Source organism: Pseudophryne corroboree, chromosome 11, assembly GCF_028390025.1.
Source record: "Pseudophryne corroboree isolate aPseCor3 chromosome 11, aPseCor3.hap2, whole genome shotgun sequence".
Taxonomy (NCBI): domain Eukaryota; kingdom Metazoa; phylum Chordata; class Amphibia; order Anura; family Myobatrachidae; genus Pseudophryne; species Pseudophryne corroboree.
Window position 1 is genome coordinate 171,483,327 of NC_086454.1, and position 16,626 is coordinate 171,499,952.

Here is a 16,626-nt window from a genome sequence, read left to right on the forward strand (position 1 = left end):
CCTTCATTAGGATTATGACAGAATCTAAAATCAATTGACTTAATTGATCTCATTAATACAGATCATCTGTACTGGCCGGGTGAGAAAGGGTTTATGACTTGCAGTGTCTCTACCCCTCTCCATCTCATTTCCTGAGGCAGGACCAGAACATTTTTATCTGGGATCATTCACATCTCCTCAACCAGGGGCAATTATATTCTTAATATTTCCAAATAAATTTTGTTTTATCTGCTGACTAATCAACCTAGTGTTATTCATTCTAGTTATTTAACTACCATTAATGAGTGCGCCCACACAAGAGCCTTCTTCTTTCTCCCTTTTGTTTATGCATATGTCACTGGCTCTGGGCGCACCCCCAAACTGGACATTATATTAAAGATTTTACTTGAAAATTGTCCAAATTTGGTTTTTCTGTAATCAAAAACTATTTTCAGACCGGTGCCGGGTCGCCCCCTTTGTGAGACAGAACTGGAGCAGACATAAAGGCCAGCTTGATCTTTTGAAATGCCGCTAAAGCTTCTTCTGACCAGTTGGAATGATCTGCCCCTTTCCGAGTTAAGTTGGTAATAGGAGCGATGAGAGTTGAAAATCCTCGGATAAACTTCCTATAATAATTGGCGAATCCCAGGAATCGCTGAATAGACTTGAGACTACTTGGAATGGACCAATTGGCAATGGCTTCCAACTTTGTCGGGTCCATCTGGAGATCCGATCCGGAAATTATATACCCCAGGAAGGGTATGGAGGGGACTTCGAAGGTACACTTGGATAATTTGCCGTAGAGACGGTTCTCACGAAGACGTCGGAGGACCTCACGGACTTGCAGACGATGAGAAGAGATATCTTGGGAGAAGATGAGGATATCATCCAGGTAAACTACGAGGTATTTGTACAGAACGTCACGGAAGATTTCGTTAACAAAGTGCTGGAACACTGCTGGGGCATTGCTCAACCCGAATGGCATTACCAGGTACTCGTAATGACGATCTCGAGTATTAAAAGCTGTCTTCCATTCGTCACCATTACGGATTCTAATGAGGTTGTAGGCACCGCGGAGATCTAACTTGGTGAAGATGCGGGCTCCCTTAACTCTATCAAACAATTCAGTGATGAGTGGTAATGGATAACTGTTTTTGATGGTAATGTCATTGAGACCCCGGTAGTCAATGCATGGACGTAATCCTCCATCCTTTTTTTTAACAAAGAAGAAGCCCGCACCAGCGGGTGAAGATGAGGGACAAATAAATCCTTTCTGTAAGTTCTCCCTGATGTAGTCGCTCATCGCCTCAGTTTCAGGAACGGATAACGGATAGGTACGCCCCCTTGGTGGTTTCTTGCCGGGAATGAGGTCAATGGGGCAATCCTACTCTCTATGGGGCGGCAGAACATCAGCGGCCTTTTCACTGAAGACGTCAGAGAAATCTTGGTAAGCCGCAGGAAGATCTGACTGGGTTTTGACTTCAGAAGACTTGATAGGACAAACTTGGGCTAAGCAGGACTGGCGACAATGTGAACCCCAGGAAGTGAGTTGTAACGTAGACCAATCAATCTGCGGATTATGTAGTTGGAGCCAGGGCATTCCCAACACGAACTCCTGGGTTGCCTGAGGAATAACTAAAAACTTTATTAATTCAGAATGCAGGAACCCGACTCCCAGAACCACTGGTCTGGTTTGGTGAGATATATTCCCCTTGGAGATTCGGCTCCCATCTACTGCAGTGATGTAGACTGGATATGAGAGTTCGCAGATAGGCAAACGAAACTTATCCACCGCAGCTTGAGTGATGAAGTTTCCTGCGGCTCCACAGTCCACTAACGCAGATGCAGACTGAAGACCATCTGTAGTCTCTAAAGTCACAGGAAGAATGAGGTCTTGGTTTGAAGGAGCTTGTCTAGAAGATCCCAACTTGACTCCTCCTTTACAAGTCAGGATCTGGCGTTTCCCGAACGCACTGTACAAGAATTGATCTGGTGACCTGCAGCCTCACAATAAAGACACAGTCTCTCACGGAGTCTTCTTGACCGCTCCTCAGGAGTTAAGCGGGACCTATTAATTTGCATAGGCTCATCAGAAGGTGGAGGCTGAAATTGTACTGAAGGTACCATTCTTGACTTGCGCGGCTCACTACGAGCACACTCACTGTTGCGTTCGCGGATGCGAGAGTCCAACTTGATACATAGAGAAATCAGTTCAGGCAATTGCTCAGGGACATCGCGGGTTGCCAGTTCATCCTTGATCCGATCTGAAAGTCCATGCCAGAAGGCTGCTACCAGGGCTTGATTATTCCACTGAATCTCTGCGGCTAACGTCTGGAACTGGATGACATATTGTCCCATACTCCGGGTACCTTGACGAAGCTGAATAAGGTCTGCAGAGGCTGATGTTGCACGACCTGGCTCGTCAAAGATACGTCTGAAGGTTGACACGAATTCAGCGTAGTTGTTCATCAGAGGATCAGCACGTTCCCACAGAGGAGACACCCAACTCAAGGCAGAACCAGAGAGCAGTGAGATAATGTAGGCAACCTTGGATCTTGACGTGGGGAAATTGTGTGATAATAATTCAAACTGGATTTCACATTGGTTAAGGAACCCGCGACATAGCTTCGGACTGCCATCATATTTGCTAGGCACAGGCAGGTGCAAGCGTCACACTGGAGCTGATGCAGCCGGCGTAGAAGAACTCACAGCACTTGCAGGTGCTGGGGTAACTGGAACTGGAGTAGCAAGTACACTAGGCAGGGTTTGCTGTAGTGTATCAATCCGGGAGGACATCCCTTGCAGAAACTGGAACATCTGCTGCTGCACAGCCTCTTGACCATCCAAGCGGGAGACCAGATTTTGTAAGGCCCCTGACCCCACACTCTGACCACCGTCCGAGTCCATGGGTCCTGAACTTACTGTCAGGTTCGGTTTTGCTTGTGTCCCCGGAGGGGGCGCTAGTGGGTCAGTGGAGGTAGGATGGAAAAAGTGAGGAGGCTGGATTGGGTTTCTGCGCATCAGCGCAATGGTGTTTTATTTAACATAAAAGTTCACACAATATGGCAGCAGAATAACGTGCAGGGATAAACAATAAAAAGTATGCAATGGAAATGGTGCAGCTTGGAAGCTGAGAGTCTATGGAGGAAATGGTAAATAAGTTCACTGATGTGAGAACCAGAATGGTTTAAAACGTGGAGCCAGCAGAGATGGTAAATAAATGTATAGCAACCTGGTAGCAGATGCAGGAGACTCAGGTAAATGTTCACAGTGCTGTTCGTTAAGCACAGGCAGCTAGCAAGCTGCTTCACAGGTGAGGTGATGGAATGCACCTCGAGAGAGTCTCTACTGCAGAGGCTGAAGCACACTGCGGTTGTAGTTAGGTGTGGAGCCAAATACAGATGCAGGGGTTGCTGACGCTTGTAGTTCCACGGAGGTGCAGGAAGGTAACCAGGAATATGGAGGAACAGGTAGGTAACCAGGAACACGGAGGATCCAGGAAGGTAACCAGGAACACGGAGGAATCCAGGCACATGGGTCGCAGGAGTGACACAAAGTTCAGGACAACCACAGGCTCATCCTGCAGCTCCTGATATACCCTGTGCAGACATTGGTTGGAGTGGGACAAGGAGGTGCGGCCAAGCTCCGGATTGGCCGCCGTACTCTGACCGATGGAGACTGTCATGGCGGCGCCCATGCCGCGGCCCGGCGGGAACGCGGCGTGCTCACACGCCCGCTGTTACAGGAGCGTTCATAGGCCCAGGATGACGTCTGGCGGCAGAGGAGCGGACGACAGCAGAACGTAGGGACCCCGGACGGAGTCCGCACCGACGGACAGACGTGGCTGTGGTGAGTCGATTCCTGACAGGTACTATGTTCTGGCCACTCATCTGCCCAATGAAGCCATTATGTATTTATTATTACCAGTTGTTTATATAGCGCACACATATTCTGCAGCGCTTTAGAGAGACTATTTCGCCATTCACATCAGTCCCTGCCCTATGGGTTGTATGTAGGGGGGACTCCCTGCTAAAACTTTTAGGACAAAAATGCAGGAAACTGTATAAATTAAAAATATAGTGAATTTATTCAAATTAATTCTGGTATTGCAATAACGTGTGCATATATGATATGGATGATTCTACTAAAAGTATCTCTAAGTTGAGACGTTGCAGTATAATTTCATATAATAAATAAAGTATGTGGATGCAGAGTAGTACCTATTACCGGTAAACACAGACAAGAAGACGGGACACACAAATAAAAAACATGAAATAAAATGAAAAAAACTTCAAATATCAGATGGGCACTTTAACACCCAAAGGGCTTAATGTCGATTTCGAATTGACACCCTTTCTAAAATAAATAATGAAAGGCTTTCTTCCGACATTACCAATAAGGACCATCAAGATATTATTACCTAGTTTATTGAACTATTCCAGATGACTCTTCGTAGTTCATACCTAACTGATTATTGAGCTACTACCCTAGACTCAGCCATCTAGTAATTAATAGATACCCTCCACCAGGGCCCCCCTTGATAACCTGAGACACAACTAAAGGTAAAATCGAGGCAAGGACAGTTTTTCAAGTGAGGGAAGTACTATCACAGCGATTAAGGGATGTACACACCCCTATTAGATGACCCCTCCACCGTATTGGTATGTATACACTAGACTAATACATAATGGTGATTCCTTGCATTGTGCCACATTACTTACTCCGTATATCAGGTCATTTCTCCAGGTAGAAGAATACATAGACAGGATGAACTTGTAACAATTCGTAAAATAAAATGGTAACAAAAAATACTAGGAACCCATCAGATTAACAGGGTTCAAAGAACAGCATATGGATCATTTACATTTGTTATATATTAAAAAAGTAAGCAGTTAAGAGTAGGTTTATACATTTAAGAAGATATTCACATGTCACAGAACCATCGTAAAAACGATTTTGGTCCGCCTCTTAGCATAATATTTATGACAAAGACATGAGGCACATGATACCTCAAATGTTCATAAATGAACAATGTAATTTACAATCAAGGATGATAACTAAAGAGGTGTACACACAGTATACTGTGCACAACATACGATTATACTTACCATACACACTATTAGTACACTGTGAACTGTTAAATGTTTTTGTGTTGTTTACTAATAATAAGTATGTATAAAGACATTAAGACTCGTCTTATATGTTTATTGTTTGTTATCATCAAGCTTTCCTTCTAAATAACACCCTTATTGACTTTAATAAGAGGAAGGAACGATCCCATAATAAGGAAGTGGAACATAGCCGTTCTTGAAACGAATATCCAGGAAGTAAGAGTAACAGTGGAACACATAGAGTCCTTATACAGTGTTATGATACCAGTACGTCTGACCAGAGGTGATCTTATGACGGAGGTCAGAGTACTGGAATGGAATGCTGGTTACGGGAGCAGGAAAGCCTAGTAACCCCTGGCGCCCTAACTCCGTTGTCTTGCCCGTGTTATCAGAAATCCCCTGCGAGACTATGGTTGCTTGAGCCCATGGCAGCCGCGTTTGAAGGGCGGATTATGTCTGCCCAACTCCGATGCCCCCTCAGGTCTTAATGGGAGACAAAGGGAAATCCGAGACAGGGTGATAACAAGGGGCCCTCTGACTAAGCAACCAGGCCAGGGGCTACAAGCTAACTAACTTAAACCAGAAGTATGTGCGGACAAACCGCCAGGGAAAAGGACAACCAAAAATCCACAAATCCGTTACTCCTATCCAGCACCGCTGGATACCAGAGTGGATTCGTGGGAGCGGAATCCTCCGCAAAAGCTCCGAAACACAATATAACCAAATAATAAATAGTAAGCGGTCAAGCCGCAACACACGGCTACGCCGCGACTCACGAACACCACAGGATGTTAAAGGTGCTCGGTCAGGACTCCAGGAAAAGATGACAACTTCCGAGTATTGGACCACTGAGGACAGGAACGACCGGATAGACAGGACTGGAAAACTCTCTGCAACAGACACAGCAAACAGGAAGCTATTACCGGCGTCTGTGAGAAGTCCAGAGAGTGCTTTTAACTGGGAGCTCTCCAATCAGGAGCCAGACAGGGTAATTAACAATCATGCCGTGCAGCTGCATGCTGCACGGCCAGGATACCAATGAGGTGATTAATCTAGACCCAGCAACGGGGAACGCGGTCCGACAGTGGCGTCCCCGTTGCTAGGGTCTGAGCGGCTCCGTGCGCCCGGCGTCTAGCGTTGCTAGGGAGCCGGCGGCTGTCCGCATGCGGCGTCCCTAATTGCTAGGCGCCGGGCCGCACTGACGGGCGGACCCTCGGCGCCTAACAGTACCCCCCCCTTGAGGAGGGGTCAAGGAACCCCTAAGGCCAGGTTTCTGAGGAAATTCTCGAAAAAATGCCTTTTTGAGCCTCGGGGCATGGAGATCCTCATCCAGGACCCAAGACCTTTCTTCTGGACCATAACCTCTCCAATGTACCAAAAAATAAAGCCGACCCCGGGACAACTTGGAATCGAGAACCTTCTCCACCAAGAACTCCTGCTGACCCTGTACATCTATTGATGATTTCCCCTGAGAGATCTTCCGAGGAAATCTACTGGAAGAAACGTATGGTTTCAACAGGGAGCAATGGAAAGTATTTCCGATCAGGAGAGTTCTTGGTAAACGTAACCGGAAAGCAACTGGATTGATTTTTTTTATAATATGAAATGGTCCAATAAATTTAGGGCCCAATCTGGCTGAGGTTTGTCGAAGTCTAATGTTGCGAGTCGACAACCACACCCTATCTCCAACTTTAAAAGTGCACGGCCGCCGGAGCCTGTCAGAAAAATTTTTCTCCCGAAATGCCGCTTTTCTGAGAGCAAGGTGCACTTTTCTCCAAATGAGTCTGAGATGAGCGGTCAAGGTCAGTGAGGAGACAGAGGAATGTTGAAAAAAGGAATTAGCTCTGGGGTGAAAACCAAAAACTGTAAAAAATGGAGACACATTGGTGGAGGAATGACAGGCATTATTGTAAGCAAACTCCGCCAACGGAAGAAACTCGGACCAGTCATTTTGGAGTTTGGCCGAGTACAAACGCAAATATTGTTTTAATGATTGATTAACTCGCTCAGTCTGCCCGTTGGATTGGGGATGGTAGCCAGACGTTAAAGACAATTTCATCTTTAAAGAGGCACAAAAAGACTTCCAAAATTGTGCAATGAATTGTGGACCCCGATCAGAAACAATATCAGTGGGTAACCCATGGAGTCTGAAAACATGGCGGAGGAACAAAACTGCCAATCCCTGGGCAGATGGCAATCGGGGAAGAGCAATGAAATGGGCCATCTTGCTAAAACGGTCAACTACCACCCATATGACTCGGCATCCGGTTGACAGAGGGAGGTCCACCACAAAATCCATGGAAATATGAGACCATGGCCTGAGAGGAACATTCAAGGGCATAAGTTGACCGATAGGCAAGGAACGGGGAACTTTATGCTGTGCACAGACCTGACACGAAAAAACAAACTCCTTAATGTCTTTGGAAAGACCAGGCCACCATACTGAGCGGGAGACTAATTCCAAAGTCTTAGCGATCCCCGGATGCCCGGCAACTTTGCTATCATGAAACTCTGTCAAAACAGTTGCTCTCAAAAACTCAGGGACATAAAGACGACCAGCAGGAGTATTTCCAGGAGCTTGATGTTGAAGCTGCTTTAACTGGGTAAATAAATCTTATGTGAGGCCTGCCCGAATGACTGAAGACGGAAGTATGGGAGTAACAGGACTGTTATCATGAACTGGAAGAAAACTGCGTGACAGGGCATCCGCCTTGGCATTCTTGGAACCTGGCCTGAAGGTGATAATAAACTTGAAACGAGTAAAAAATAAAGCCCAACGAGCTTGCCGGGCATTCAGCCGTTTAGCTGATTCAATGTACTGAAGATTTTTGTGATCAGTCAAAACTGAAATGGTATGTGTTGCTCCCTCAAGCCAATGCCTCCACTCCTCGAAAGCCCATTTAATAGACAGTAATTCCCGGTTACCAACATCGTAGTTGGATTCAGCAGATGAGAATTTCCTGGACATAAAGGCACAAGGATGTAATTCTAGAGAATCCGGATCCTTCTGAGATAGGATAGCCCCTACTCCAACCTCCGAGGCATCAACCTCAACAATGAAAGGCAATTCTGGGTTGGGATGTCTGAGGACCGGGGCTGAGACAAAGGCTTGTTTCAAGGCCTGAAAAGATAACTCAGCTTCACGTGACCAGTTGGTTGGATCCGCTCCCTTCTTAGTCAGTGCCACAATGGGAGCAACTAGGTCGGAGAAAGAGTGAATAAATCTTCTATAATAATTCGCAAACCCTAAAAAGCGCTGAATTGCTTTTAAGTTGGTGGGTTGCGCCCAACTAAGGATGGCTTGGAGCTTCTTCGGTTCCATACAGAATCCCCGAGGGGAAATAATGTACCCTAAAAAGGATACCTCCGTGACATGAAATTCACACTTCTCCAGCTTGGCATATAGGTGATTTTCACGTAATTTTTTTAGAACCTGACGCACCTGGGTAACGTGTTGTTCAATAGAGTCAGAATATATCAAGATATCGTCTAAATAGACTACTACGAATCTTCCAAGAAAATCACGGAGCACATCGTTAATGAGATCCTGGAAAACTGCCGGAGCGTTAGACAGGCCGAATGGCATAACCAGATACTCATAGTGACCCGACTGAGTACTGAATGCCGTTTTCCACTCATCCCCTGACTTGATTCGGATGAGGTTATATGCTCCTCTCAGGTCAATCTTAGAAAAAATCACAGCCGAACGTAGCTGATCAAAGAGGACAGAAATCAGCGGCAAAGGGTAAGTATTTTTTACTGAGATTTTATTCAAGGCTCTAAAGTCAATGCAAGGTCTGAGTGATCCATCCTTCTTCTCCACAAAGAAGAAGCCTGCACTTAAAGGGGATTTAGACGGCCTGATAAATCCTTTCCCTAGGCTTTCTTTAACATATTCATTCATGGCCACAGTTTCTGGTCCGGACAATGCATATAACCTTCCCTTAGGCAAAGTGGCACCAGGAATTAGCTCAATAGCACAATCATAAGGCCGATGGGGAGGCAGAATGTCCGCATTGCCCTTGGAAAATACATCAACAAAATCCTGGTATTCCACAGGAATGGGTGCGGGAATGACAGCAGCTATTCTGATGGGAAGCGTAATACATTCCTTATTACAGATGGTACCCCACTGTGAGATCTCCCCCGACTGCCAATCAATGATGGGATTATGAAAGGCCAGCCAAGGGTGACCCAGAACCACTGGAACTGCTGGGCAATGGGTAAGGAAAAATTCAATCTTTTCGGAATGAAGAGCTCCTACCGAAACTAGTACAGGAGGTGTACGGAGAGAAATAACCCCATTGGACAAGGGACTCCCATCTAAACCATGCATGGTGATACACCTACCCAAGGCTAACTGAGGAATACCTAAGGCCTTGGCCCACGTTAAGTCCATAAAGTTCCCTGCAGCTCCACTGTCAACAAAAGCCGACACCGAGGAACAGAGGCTGCCAAAGGAAACTTTAGCTGGGACTAACAGTGAATTATTTGAGGAGATAAGCTGTAGACCAAAGTGAACCCCCTCACAATTCACTTGGTCGAGGCGTTTCCCGACTTGTTCGGACAATTACGGGCAAAATGTCCCTTACTCCCACAGTACAAACAAAGACCAGAATTTTGCCTTCTGGTTCTTTCTTCAGGAGACAGCTTGGAGAGACCTATCTGCATGGGCTCCTCTATGTCCACAGGAATGGAAAAAACACCAGGAGTAGACCCGACAGATGCTCCTTTTTCAGCCCTCCGCTCTCTGAGACGACGATCAATCTTAATAGAAAGCTCCATGAGTTTATCAAGAGTCTCAGGAGCGGGATACTGAAGGAGACTGTCTTTTATAGACTCAGATAAGCCGAGGCGAAACTGACTGCGCAGGGCTGGGTCATTCCATCCACAGTCGTTCGACCAACGGCGAAACTCAGTACAATAAATCTCTGCGGGATTCTTACCCTGTCTGAGAGCACGCAAATGACTCTCGGCGGATGCCTCTCTATCAGGGTCATCATACAATAGCCCTAAAGACCCCAGAAAGGCGTCTACAGACAACAATGCCGGATCGTCAGTTCTTAAACCAAAAGCCCAGGTCTGGGGATCCCCCTGAAGTAAAGAAATAATAATTCCGACCCGCTGAGATTCCGTACCTGAGGAGACTGGTCTTAAACGAAAATAAAGTTTACAAGACTCTTTAAAATTAAAAAACTGCTTTCTATCCCCAGAAAAACGGTCAGGCAAATGCATTTTTGGTTCAGGAACGACCCTCGGGGAAGTCCGTAACAGATCTTCCTGTGACCTCACCCGAAGGGATAGATCCTGAACCATCTGAGTAAGTTCTTGAATCTGACTAACTAGAAGCTGGCCAGGATTTGGCCCTACACCAGTGGGATTCATGAGGCCGACAAATCTTCCAAACTGAAATAAGGGAAAAAATCAAACCCTGTTTAATTTTAAATTTTAGTTGGGCCGGTAATAATGTTATGATACCAGTACGTCTGACCAGAGGTGATCTTATGACGGAGGTCAGAGTACTGGAATGGAATGCTGGTTACGGGAGCAGGAAAGCCTAGTAACCCCTGGCGCCCTAACTCCGTTGTCTCGCCCGTGTTATCAGAAATCCCCTGCGAGACTATGGTTGCTTGAGCCCATGGCAGCCGCGTTTGAAGGGCGGATTATGTCTGCCCAACTCCGATGCCCCCTCAGGTCTTAATGGGAGACAAAGGGAAATCCGAGACAGGGTGATAACAAGGGGCCCTCTGACTAAGCAACCAGGCCAGGGGCTACAAGCTAACTAACTTAAACCAGAAGTATGTGCGGACAAACCGCCAGGGAAAAGGACAACCAAAAATCCACGAATCCGTTACTCCTATCCAGCACCGCTGGATACCAGAGTGGATTCGTGGGAGCGGAATCCTCCGCAAAAGCTCCGAAACACAATATAACCAAATAATAAATAGTAAGCGGTCAAGCCGCAACACACGGCTACGCCGCGACTCACGAACACCACAGGATGTTAAAGGTGCTCGGTCAGGACTCCAGGAAAAGATGACAACTTCCGAGTATTGGACCACTGAGGACAGGAACGACCGGATAGACAGGACTGGAAAACTCTCTGCAACAGACACAGCAAACAGGAAGCTATTACCGGCGTCTGTGAGAAGTCCAGAGAGTGCTTTTAACTGGGAGCTCTCCAATCAGGAGCCAGACAGGGTAATTAACAATCATGCCGTGCAGCTGCATGCTGCACGGCCAGGATACCAATGAGGTGATTAATCTAGACCCAGCAACAGGGAACGCGGTCCGACAGTGGCGTCCCCATTGCTAGGGTCTGAGCGGCTCCGTGCGCCCGGCGTCTAGCGTTGCTAGGGAGCCGGCGGCTGTCCGCATGCGGCGTCCCTAATTGCTAGGCGCCGGGCCGCACTGACGGACGGACCCTCGGTGCCTAACATACAGCTACGGTCAGGCAAAGGATTGAGTTATCTGCAATCCTGAAGAAGCCTCACTACAGACGAAACGCGTTGACTACAGATCACATCGATCCCGGACAGTGCCGCTTAGCACTACCAGTGGCCTGCATAGGAGTTCCGCCGGCGGACTCCGGAGCCTACCAAAGATGGGGACAGAAGTGACCACGCAGCTAAAGCCTGGAAAAGAGATCCCCTGCAAGGGAGTGAAAGATACCCACTGATAAATTGTGCACTGTCAGCACTACGCATAAGGATTAGTGGGTCGGTACTCACAATGGCCAAAACCCTGAAAGACCACTGCGAATTTGAAAGGCTCACACCAGGGGCACACACACACTGCTCAATATATCAGAAACTTTCACCTGTATCGTTTCAGTGAATAAACTGGTATGGGGGGTTTTTGCGAAGAAGCAAAAGAAAGACTGTTTTGTTGTCTATCTGGGGCACACTTTGAATTAATTGATATAGGTGTATTACAAATATATAGAGTATACAGTAGATGTGATTTTAAAATTGAACTTTTAATATTCTGTGCAGACGATAATATTATAATTTACATATAGAACAATTTATTAAAAACAGAATTAAATCAGAAAAAATAGTATGTTACTCACTAATTGTAAGTTAGGTGGTAATTTACTTATCTGCACACCCACTATATATTTGGTGAGTATTAATGACGTTCATCAGGGCGAAAGTTTCTATTTTCTTGTTCCCTCTATCAACTTATGAGAATTTATATGTATATGCTCATAAGAGAGGAACAAAAAAACGTCTTTCTGACTCCAGACTCCTGTGGATAAACGGGAACCATAGTGCAGTCTGGTACTGGTATTAAAGATATTTGATGATTGTTACAGTTGGATATAGGTATAGATAATGACCCACATTCTAAAGAAGAGGATATAAGAAGGTGTTACAGAACTAGTCACTTCTGCTTTTGCCCATCTGTATCCATCGAATGGGCAATGAGAGAGTGTATTGTCGCCTAAAATTTCTGGTTGTGAAGGAAGCGAGTAAACTTCTGCTTTCCTGGGTACATCAATGGATTGCAATGTCACTGGACACTACAGTACCCGGTATTCCCAGAGGGTCTCCCTTTCTGGTACTAATCAGGCCCAACGTTGCTTGGCTTCCAAGATCAGACGAGATTGGGCATGTCCAACATGGTATGACTGTAGGTAATTAGGAAAACATCTACTTACGTGTAGAAGTACCCAATTGGATGAGAGAGTGTTAGAAAAAAGTTTTTATCGAAAGCTGAAAGTGAGTATAGAGTATAAAGGATAGAATAAATATCAGAACTGATAAATTAGGAAGAAAAATAGAGTAAATAGAATCAGTATAGCACTTCTGCTGTCCACTAGGAAGCCCCTGTTACCACAATGGGCATTGCAGAGGACAGTCCATTATTTGTGGATGACAGAGTGCCTGAAGGAAAAAGAATAAGACAAAATCATGTGAGTAGGGAATTTTAATGTCCGTGAGTCTTCCCAAATGATGTATTAAATTACTCAAGAAGGTAAGTAAAATAAACATAGAAATTTTCTTTCAAGAAGAAATGCAAAATAAATGACAAAGCCTTATAGACAATTATATGATAATAATGTGGCTTTGGTGAATGCTATACAATGTAAATCATTTCACGGCAAAGAAAAAAATCGTATTATACCAAAAAAGTAACGGTGACAAAATGGGCAATTATGAATTCAGATATAAATTCCAGAATACACGCAAGTTATTTCAAGGCAATAAATCTTATTATATCAAGAAATTATTTACAAAATGGCCAAATATAAATTCTCATGCGCTATCCCTTTAAGCATGGTAGCACACGCAATGTAGGTATACCGCTTTGCTGTAATCACTCAAGAAGGTAAGTAAAATACACATAGAAATTTTCCTTCAAGAAGAAATGCAGAATAAATGACAAAGCCTTATAGACAATTATATGATAATGATGTGGCTTTGGTGGATGCTATGCAATGTAAATCATTTCACGGCACAAAATCTTATTATACCAAAAAAGTAATGGTGACAGAATGGCCAATTATGAATTCAGATATAAATTCCAGAATACGCGCAAATGATTTCAAAGCAATAAATCTTATTATAGCAAAAAAATTATTTTCTCATGCGCTATCCCTTTAAGCATGGTAGCACACACAATGTAGGTATACCGCTTTGCTGTAATCACAATTGATTAAGCATATAGATGAGACAACATACTCTCCTTATAGAGAAATTAATCTGGTACTGTGGCTTTAAATGCACTACGTTTTTGTAATTAGGGTTCCAAATCTGTTTTAGAGTATTGCAGAGATTAACACAAGGTTAGGACACCCTATTTAGGCATACAAGGATTTGTATTATTGTTTGTGCAATATCCTAGGGAGTGTAACTGGTGTTTAACAAATCTGGGACACTTAGACAGGATCCTGTCTGTGTGAGATCACAGAATGGAGTAGAAAAATCACCGCTACCCCTGTGTAGCACTAGTGGAAGCTGGGGATAGAAGTCTCATGTGGAGAGTTGTTTTAGAGAGCTGGAAAGCGGTGTGTCATACCTGGTGCGGAGCGTCTAACCTCCGGGATCTCCGTAACAGAGCTCCGGCGGGCTGACTCCTCTCCACAACACACCCCAGGTATGACACACCGCTTTCCAGCTCTCTAAAAAAGGACACCATTAGCTCCTGAAGGGAACTGAACGCTAGCCGTGCCTAGATGCTCACTCCCACAGCACGCCGTCACCCCCCTCACAGAGCCAGAAGTCAGAAGACAGGTGAGTGTTAGAAGACAGATCTTCAATCAAGAAAGTGACGGCTAAAGGTACCGCGCGGCTGGTGGGAGCGCAGCGCGCCATGTTGCCCACACATACACAGGCACTGCAGGGTGCAGGGCACGGGGGGGGGGAAGGGGCGCCCTGGGCAGCATGAAACTTATGGAAACTGGCATACATGAGGGGCATACGTTGCTGAGGCACAGTCCTACTCCCGCCAGTATAAAAAATTACCGCATAAAAGCTGAGGGGAATCACACCATTGAAGAGTGGAGCTTTCTCCTCAGTCAGCCAGCATACTGCTCAGCGCCATTTTCTCTCTCTCCTCAGGCTGCAGAGACAACACTGGTCCTCCTCCACTACTGAACAAGTATCAGGGTGCAAAACAGGGGGGGGGGGGGGCACCGTGAATTTGGTGCTATGTAATTGTGTGATTAGAATTATAAAAGCGCTGCATGTCAGTGGGCATTTTGTGTTCACAGACATTGTGTTACTGGCCAGCCTTGGACTGGCCCACAGGGGTACAGGGGAAACCACCGGTGGGCCCTATTGCCTGGGGGCCCACCTCCTGCTCTAAGGATCAGGTTCCAGACTGTGCATTTGAGTTATACATTATACATATGTTACCTTATACTGGACTATGGTGTATTTTCTGCAGTGCATTGCTGTTATTAATCTGTTATTAATCTGGTACATTATCATGCATGCAGCAGGTGAATTTACTGTATATATTTATGAAGGGGCCCAGGCGTTGCAATCTCTAATGGTTAGTCAAAACAATGAGGTGGAAGGCCACACCCCCTCTGCAGACTGGCCACACACCTAACATAGGCCCCTACCACTGCATTCCCCCGGTGGGCCCTACATGCCCCAGTCCGACACTGTTACTGGCGCTGGGTTGTGAACTGGCAAATCCTATCTATGTCCCTCTGACAGATTTTACTGTGGGTCTGTCCCCTATAAGTCCCGGAGTGTCTGTGGTGTGGTTGAGCACGTGTGTGACATGTCTGTGGCAGGGAACTCTGTGGAGACATGTTAGGGACAAAGAGGTGTAATATGACACCAAGAGCCTGACTGGGTGAAAGGTTACACGATAGTGTGAATCATATCAGTAAGAGGTTGGACTGAATCTCATACAGAAAATGAAAATAATCTGTTGAAGATGTGATTTTTAATAGTTCTGCCTTTCATCCACAGGGACCTTGCTGGGTCACATACAAATTTGCACAAGTAGTACAAACTGATACCGACACGGACTCTGATTCCTGTGTCAACACTAGTAATTCCAGGCGAATAGGTCATAGGTTAGTAAAAAAGCATTCAAAACATGTTTTAGCTATAAAGGAGGTGATAGAAGTTACGAACCCCACTCTTTTACCACAAGGAGAGGGTTTACTTTAGTAAAGAAGTAATGTAATTTTCCTTCCACCTCAGGAACAGTCTCTTGGAAGGAGTCTGATTTAACCTGAAAAGAAATTTCAGATTCCCAAAAGAAATTCAGGCAGCTTACCTTTTTCCAATAAAGGTGGGAGTCACCCCGCATTTTAGACAGGGCCCTGTCATAAAAGAGAAAAGGTGTTTCTCCCTGCGCCTGGAATGGCTTCACTTAAGGAGCCGACAGACCGCAAGTGAGTGAGGTGATCTATTGATATGGCCAATGGGACACTACTAAGGCCTACCATTGTCTGTGAGTGGGTGAGCAGTGCTATTGAAAAGTGGTCAGAAAACTTGTAATTAGACATTGACACAATAGGTGGAGACGAGATACTCCTAACAATAGGTCATATCAAAGACGCTGCTGCGTACGTACTAGAAACCATGAAATATATTGGTTTCTTGGGATCAAGAACCGCTACCATGGCAGTATCGGCTCGGAGGGCGTTGTGGATTCGCCAGTGGAATGCTGATGCAGATTCCAAAAGAAATATGGAGGCTCTCCCGTATAAAGGTGAGGCCTTGTTTGGTGATGGGCTGGATGCGTTAGTCTCTGCGGCTACCGCAGGTAAGTCGACATTCTTGCCTTATGCTCCTACACCGGCGAAAAAGACACATCACTCTCACATGCAGTCCTTTCGGCCCAACAAATACAAAAAGGCCAAAGGTTCCCCCTTTTTTGCAGGTAGGGGAATGGGAAAAGGAAAGAAATCCGCAGCATCGCCCGGATCGCAGGAGCAGAAGTCCACCCCTGCTTCTGCCAAATCTGTAGCATAACACTGGGGCTCCCTTGCAGGGGTCCGCTCGGGTGGGAGCATGTCTGAAACTTTTCAGCCAAATCTGGATTCAATCTGGCCTAGACCAAT

The 16,626-nt window shown here is 45.7% G+C and overlaps 1 protein-coding gene and 1 pseudogene across 1 annotated transcript in view; both read right to left on the minus strand.

Annotated features, from left to right (window-relative positions):
• LOC134970068 (cathepsin W-like) overlaps window positions 1-16,626 on the minus strand; it is a 116,575-nt gene that overhangs the window by 80,788 nt on the left and 19,161 nt on the right. The gene's annotated exons all lie outside the window — the stretch shown is intronic.
• On the minus strand, window positions 12,613-12,731 carry LOC134971297 (5S ribosomal RNA; annotated as a pseudogene).